Source organism: Loxodonta africana, chromosome 3, assembly GCF_030014295.1.
Source record: "Loxodonta africana isolate mLoxAfr1 chromosome 3, mLoxAfr1.hap2, whole genome shotgun sequence".
Taxonomy (NCBI): Eukaryota; Metazoa; Chordata; class Mammalia; order Proboscidea; family Elephantidae; genus Loxodonta; species Loxodonta africana.
Window position 1 is genome coordinate 59290717 of NC_087344.1, and position 8259 is coordinate 59298975.

Below are 8259 nucleotides of genomic sequence, written 5' to 3' on the forward strand. Positions count from 1 at the left end.
GAACTGCCGACCATTTGGTTAGCAGCCAAGTGCTTAACCATTGTGCCACCAGAGTTCCTTTGAGTGAGGTTTAACATGTATAAAGTCCTTGGCATAATACCTGGCTCATAGGTTGTTGTTAGGTGCCGTCAAGTTGGTTCTCACTCCTAGCGACCCTACGTACAACAGAATGAAACACTGCCCAATCCTGTGCCATCCTTACAATCGTTGTTATGCTTGAGCCCATTGTTGCAGCCACTATGTCAATCCATCTTGTTGAGGGTCTTCCTCTCTTTCACTGACCCTCTACTTTACCAAGCATGATGTCCTTCTCCAGGAACCGGCCCCTCCTGATAATATGACCAAAGTACATGAGACGAAATCTGACCATCCTCCTTTCTAAGCAGCACTGTGGCTGTATTTCATCCAAGACAGGCCTGTTCTTTCTTCTGGCAACCCATGATATATTCGATGTTCTTCACCAACACCATAATTCAAAGGCATCAATTCTTCTTCAGTCTTCCTTATTTATTGTCTAGCTCTTGCATGTATATGAGGTGATTAAAAAATATCATGGCTTGGGTCAGGCACACCTCAGTCCTCAAGGTGACATCTTTGCCTTTTAACACTTGAAACAGGTCTTTTGCAGCAGGTTTGCCTAGTGCAATATGTTGTTTGATTTCTTCACTGCTGCTTCCATGGGCATTAATTGTGGATCCAAGTAAAATGAAATCCTTGACAACTTCAATCTTTTCTCTGTGTATCATGATGTTGCTTATTGGTCCAGTTGTGAGGATTTTACTTTCTTTATGTTGAGGTGTAATCTAGGTTGACGGCTGTAATCTTTGATCTTCATTAGTAAGTGGTTCAAGCCCCCTTCACTTTCAGTAATCAAGGTTGTGTTACCAATCCTGATGCCACGTTCTTCTTCATGTAGTCCGGTTCATCAGATTATTGGCTTAGCATACAGATTGAATAAGTATGCTGAAAGGATACAACCCAGATGCACACCTTTCTTGATTTCAAACCATCCAATATCACCTTGCTCTGTTCGAACGGCAGACTCTTGGTCGATGTACAGGTTCCACATGAGCACAATTAAGTGTTTTGGAGTTCCTATTTTTTGCAGTGTTTTCTGTAATTTGTTACGATCCACATAGCCAAATGTCTTCGCATAGTCAATAAAACACTGGTAAACACCTTTTTGGTGTTCTCTGCTTTCAGCCAGGATCGATCCGACATCAGCAGTGATATCCCTTGTTCCATGTGCTCTTCTGTATCTGGCTTGAATTTCTGGCAGCTCCCTGTGGATGTACTACTGCTGATAGGTAGTGCTTCCTCAAAATATTTTTTTCCTCCCTTTTCCTTACTTTTTTTTTTTTGCGTCTCTTCCCTTCCTTGTCTTGTGAACATTTAGTACAAACTAACAGTTATTTGAACCCTGTTTCAGCTACCCATTACCCTGTATCTCCCCATTTTTTCAGAACAACCAAACTGTCCTTGACTGATGGTGCCACCTGGTGGCTCAAATGGAGAACTGTCTGGCCCAGTGCTCCTCCTCACAGTCTCTTCCTGCTCACAGAGCTACTGTGCATGCCTCTGAATTTCCGTTTCCTCCCTCTTTGCTCTAGCCCCTTCCTCCTTAGAGTAGGAAGGGAAAATGGGCCTACGCAGTCCAGGGGCTGAGCAGTGGACTGGGTCCTCCAAGCCATATTCCATTAGCACCAGCACCAGCAGGTGAGGTCCATTTACTGGAGTCCTTGCTCTGTCTTTCACTTTCTTTCTCTTTAATCTCTTGTTCCTTCTCTAGGGGACAGTTTTTCTTTCGTTATTTTTTCCCTTGTTTACCTAAAACTTATTCATTTATCAACCCAAATATGATTGATAGGATAAAACTAACTTGAGGAGAAAGTAAAGTTTCATAAGAAATTAGACCAGATACCCAGTCATCAGGAGCCCTGGTGGTGTAGTGGTTAAGAGCTTGGCTGCTAAACAAAATGTCAGCAGTTCAAATCCACCAGCTGCTCCTTGGAAAGCCTATGGGGCAGTTCTTCTTTATCCTATAGGGCTGCTATGAGTCAGAACCTACTCAACGGCACCCAACAACAACAGCCCAATCAATCATCACACTCTAGAGTCTGTGAGAAGGCCCTAGAAACCCTCCCATTGACTCTTCATAAAAACTCCTGTTTTTTTTTTAGCTTTGGGTTAATCTTTTTTTTTTTTTAACTTTTTTTTATTGTACTTTAGATGAAGGTTTACAGAAGAAAATACTTTCTCATAAACATATTATTTTATGACATTGGTTAAAAACCCCATGACATGTCAACACGCTCCCTTCTCCACCTTTGGCTCCCTATTACCAGCTTTCCTGTCCCTTCCTGTCTTCTAGTCCTTGCTTCTGGGCTGGCGTGCCTCTTTAGTCTTGTTTTGTTTTATGGGCCTGTCTAATCTTTAGCTGAAGGGTGAACCTTGGAGTGACTTTAGTACTGAGCTAAAAGGGTGTCTGGGGGCCATACTCTCGGGGCTTCTCCAGTCTGGTCTTAAAACTCCTCCTTTTTACTCTCATCTTATTCTAACTAAATCTGCTTTTTTAACAAGCACTGGCATCCAAGATAAAAAGCGTGCTACTCCTATGTTATATCATCGTGTTTCAATTGTGTTTAATTACTTTAATTGCGAATGTTGTCTTCTATTAATCTTCATGGCAAGCATACCAAAAAACAAACAAACAAACACAATGCCGTCAAGTCGATTCTGACTTATAGCGACCCTGTAGGACAGTAGTAGAACTGCCCCATAGAGTTTCTAAGGAGTGCCTGGCGGATTCGAACTGCCAACCCTTTGGTTAGCAGACGTAGCACTTAACCACTACGCCACCAGAGTTTCCATGGCAAGCATATGATATAATATTTCAGTCACATGGAGGTTATAGATGTATCACAGGTGGGTAAGGGCACTCACTGGCTTTGTTTCCAGTTCTAGCTCTATGTCATTACTTGGGCAAGTCACATAATTTCTCTGTGCCTCAATGTCCTCATCTGTAAAATGGGGATAGTCCTTAACCCCTGGGTGGTTGTGAATATTCATGAGCTAATAGAAACAATAATAGCTATTTATTATTTACATAATACTATTGTCTTAGTTATCTAGTGCTGCTATAACAGAAATATCACAAGTTGATGGCTTTAACAAAGAGAAATTTACTCTCTCACAATCTAGGAGGATAGAAGTTTGAATTCAGGGTGCCAGCTCCAGGGAAAGCCTTTCTCTCTCTCTCGGTTCTAGGGAAAGGTCCTTGTCACCAATCTTCCCCCGGTCTAGGAGCTTTTCAGCACAGAGACCCCACATCCAACGGACTCATGCTGCTGGCTCTTCTTGCTTGGTGGTAAGGAAGTCCCCCTCAGCTTTGGGCAGTGGATCTGGCCCCATCCCACTGGCACTCGTGAAAGGCAGCCTCACACTCCAGAATCGAGTTGGTGAAGATCTGTCTCTTTGAAAACTAGGAGGCTGTGGCCCCACCTTTGGAAACTCCAGAGGCCATGGCTCTACTCTTTGAGACCCCAGAGCTTGTGGCCCTACCCTTTGAGACTGAGGCAGCTCTACTTCCTGTGTTCCTTGTCCCTTCAGCTTCTTCCTGATTGCTCGACTTCTTAGCCCCTCAGGCCTTTGGGCGGGCTGGCTGGTGTCTGCCCTGCTGGGCAAGTGTCCCAAAGCTCTTTAGCTTCACCGAAAAGTGCCTGGAGGCACCCCACTCCTCCAGTAAACTTCAGCCAAAAGCCACTCAGCTCTCTAGCTCCGTGGGTTGGCTCTAGCGCTGTCTTATGCTGGTTTCCTGATCCTGCTGCTGCTTCTCACCATCTGCACTGTCTGCATTTCTTTCTGAGTCCTCACCAGAGTTGCCTTTGATGTTCATAATTCCACCAACAGTCTCTTCAAGTCAACCTAGGCTTTACTATTAGGCACTTTAAAACTCTTCCAGCCTCTATACATTCAGTTTCAAAAGAGCTTCCACTTGTAGTATTTCTGTTGTAGCAGCGCTGGATAACTAAGACAAGCACTTACTATGTACTTTCCGTATGTTAATTTATTTAGTCTTCACATTTTTAGATGAGGACTTGCTCATGGAGGCGCCGCTATTGATCACGTCGGATTTTAACCTAGGTAATTTGGCTCCAGAATCTATGTCCCTAAACACCACCCTATGCAGCCTCTAAGAGCCCTGGTGGTGCGGAGGTTAAGCACTCATCTACTAGGCGAAAGGTCATCGGTTTGAACTCACCAGCCCAGTAGCGGGAGAGAGTTGTGGCAGTTTGCTTCCAGGAAGATCATTGTTGTTGTTACGTGCCACCGAGACGGTTCCGACTCATAGTGACTCTATGTACAGCAGAATGAAACACTGCCCGGTCCTGCGCCATCCTCACAATCGTTGTTATGCTTGAGCCCCTTGTTGCAGCCACTGTGTCAGTCCATCTTGTTGAGGGTCTTTCTCTCTTTTGCTGATCCTCTACTTTACCAAGCATGATGTCCTTCTCCAGGGACTGGTCCCTCCTGACAACATGTCCAAATTAAGTGAGAAGTCTCGCCATCCTTGCTGCTAAGGAACATTCGGGCTGTACTTCTTCCAAGACGGATTTGCTCATTCTTCTGGCGGTCCATGGTATAGTCAGTATTCTTTGCCAACACCCTAATACAAATGTATCAATTCTTCTTTGGTCCCGAAAGCAATTTTTTTTTTTTTTGGTTTTATACTACTTCTTAGCCAGATACCTGGGACCAGCAAGTGCTCGATAAATTCTCACGTATGTGGCAGCTGAGGGGTCGCACCCCTTGGATCTCCTAGAAAGAGCTTGCTGCTCAGCTACAGCAGTGCAGTTAAGTGACAGCATCAGGATCTGCCTTGAGGCCATGCTTTTCCTCCAGCTTCCAGGCAATGAACATGATAGCAGTACTAAAACCCACCGGCGAAGAGTTGATTTCAACTCATAGGGACCCTACAGCACAGAGCAGAACTGCACCACAGGGTTTCCAAGGCTGTACATCTTTACGGAAGCAGGCTGCCACATCTTTTTCCCACCGAGTGGCTGGTGGGTTTGAACTGCCGACCTTTGGGTTATCAGTCGAATGCTTAACCACTGCACCACCAGGGCTCCTTTGGCAGGGACAATACAGTCTGATGATTTCTCCCCAACATAAGCCTCCTCCAAGGCAAAATTTGCTCTGGAGCTCCAGGTTGGATTGGCCAAGACAGTCCCATCTGCATCATGGTCTGAAGGCTTCCCCGTCCCATGTTGCTGCTTCTCCCTTTAACCTTGACAGGCATCACCCCCAATAAACCTCTTGTCCTCCTAATTCCATCTCAGTGGTACACATTAATACTAAATTATTAAGTAATTAAGTAGATCTAAACAATGTATTAATTAGTAATAATAAGAGGCTTTGGTAAGTCAACCATTTATGACATTGTTCTTATTGGAAACTGTAATCTAAGTTCCAAATGACCGGCTTAGGCATGGCTTTTGGGAGCAGAGCCCATTTTCTGAGGCAGGGAGACTGTTTGTACTTCTCTGGCCATTCCTGCCTTCTTATTGTTTCTGCCCCATTGTCTGGTTGGTGGAGTGCGGATAGCAGCAGGGGACAAGCCTTGGTAATGCCATCTGGCCATACCCTCCTAGTCCAGGCTGACACTCAGAACTGAGAGGGACTCAGATGGGAACTCTGGAGGGGCTCCAGTCACATTGGCCCTATTCTTTAGATGGAAGCTCAAAACAACCCTTGTGTGTTCCTGGGGGAAGAGGACTTTGGGGGTCACGGAGTATGCAGGCATCACAGGGTTAAGGACCACCCAAGTAACCTTGTAGTTCCCCCACTCCCTGAGCAGGGGGTGACTCTAAGGAGATTATTTGAGGCTGTAGTATAAAGTCTGTTCCTTCAACTTGTCTGATAAGAATTGCCAAAGGAATTTATTAAAAATGCAGATTTGGGGCTCCCTTCCCCAGAGCCGTGGATTCAGCTGGTCTGGGGTGGGGTTGGGGAAGCTGTATTTTTAGTCAGCTCCCTCGGGGATTCTCAAGATGAGGCAAGTTTGGAAAACAAACTTGAGCAAGCAACCTCTCTGAGCCACATTTTCCTCCTTGGCAAATCATCAAGGATACAACCTATCATGGAAGGTTAACAGGAAGATGAGAAAACAGCATGTGAGCTGCCAAGCTACATGGTTGGAGCCTTCTTCCTCCTCTTCCTCATACTATTACTGGTACTACTACTAACTACTCTTATTGGGTTACTCCTGGGCATGGCTGTCCCATACCTTATAGGCAGGCAGCACCCTGGAGACTCCCCCTTCTTGGGGCTGGGCTGTGGAGATTCCTGGTTATGAGGCCAAGGCTGAGGACTCAGGAATGCCAAGTCTCCTAGCCCAGCTCTGACACTGGGGCTGCAGCCATGGCAAGTCCAGCCCTCTACTGCCGGGAAGACCTGAAATCTTTGGGGTCATGTGGCCTGGTGCTGGCCCCTCATTGGGGACAGGGCATGGCCTCAGGAAGGTCACAGAACTCAGTCATCCCTGTCTCTTATAATCACTCAGACTCCACTCTGAGAGAATTCTGGAGTAATTGGAACACTTGTTGCCCTGAGGGAGCTTAGAGCTGAGTGGCCCTGTGAGTTGGAAGAGATGTCTGTGGCTTTTAATAAAACACCTCTGCGGCTCACCCATCCCATGTACCTGGCTGAGAATAGACTAGCTGTTGTTTACTCATTAATAAGCAAGGTGAAGATAATCAACCTTTGGCCAAGTTTGCCACAAGCAACAGGAAGTAGATTTGTTTGCAGCTTGGGGAGAGGGGAGGATGAATCACAGGGACAGAGAGTTACAGCTGCTGAGAGGCAAATGGGCCAGGGGTGCTAAGGAGGACAACCCACCCTTGTTACGGGGATATTGGGCCTACACCGGTGGCCCTGAAGAGATGTTAAATATTAATCGCCAACAGATAAGAACACCATGGCTTTTGCGGGCGTGGGGGTTGGGGCAGGGAGAAGAAGGGAAGACATATCTGGGTACAGAGAAAGAACATTGTACACTCCAGGAAGGATCCCTGAGATAATTGGAGTTTGATCCCATTTTCAGAAATGTTCAGGGATTTTGGGAAAGGAGGGTGTACTTGCTCCTCAGGGACCCCATTAGGGGCCCTTCACTCCTTATACTCCAATAGTCTCACTCTCCAAGAATCCAAACAGGTGTGGAAACTTCCTTCTGTTGATGACGACAGGAAACCCTGGGTTTGAGCTTCACTCTGTCACTGCCCTGTCTGGGTCTCAGTTTCCTTATCACAGGGGTCACCTGAGATGCACATGATACAAAGAATGTGACAACACTCTGAGTCATGGAGCAAGGGGCCCTTCCATTACCTGGGAGCAGGTGCAAGGCTCAGGTGGACGATGTGGACCCAGCGCTGTCTCCAGTGGGAGAGGCAGACCTGAACAAAGGCCTGGGGGCTCTTCTTACTGGCAGTCCTCTTAGGATACCACTACCACCCCCAAACGGCTCCCTCCTATGACCTCATTTGTCTCTGGATCCTGTTTCCGGAAGCTCCTGCCATCCCTCCCCTTGCCGACCCCAGACAGTCCAGGCCCTCTGCTTGGCATGGAGCAATCCAGAGGAAATCAGGGTAATTTGTGAGAAAACGCAGGGTGTGTCTGAAGCCAACCTAAACTGGGGGGTGGGTCACCCCCTGTGCTGACCGATTAAGAAATAATCACAACAGGAAATAGCTACAGCTTCTTGGGCACTGCCCGTGTGCCAGGCACCACTGAATACTTTACAGACGTTATTTTATTTCATCCTCACCACAGCCTGTGAGGCAGGTGTTATCATCCCCATTTTACAGATGAGGAAATTGAGGATCTGAGCAGTGATTCATTTGCTTGAAGTCGCATAGCTGGTAAGTCACGTGAGGCTGGAATTTGAACCCAGATGGGCTGAGCCCAAGGTTGTTTCCAAAGATGTGAAGGAAGTACAGTTCGTTGCTGGTGTCTCCTTCAGGGGCTACATGGCCCCATGTTCCTTTTAAGCCCTGTTGTCAGGGTAGGGCCTGAGACTCCTTCCTGCAGAAAACGTTAATGTGTTCTCCCTCCCTGGTGGACCTGCATTTCACCTGGGGTAAAGTCTCACAAAGGAATGAATAAGGTCGAAATGGTGGAATTTTAGGCTGTAACCCTGGCTGGGAAACCCTGGTGGCATAGTGGTTAAGTGTTACGGCTGCTAACCAAAGGGTTGGCAGT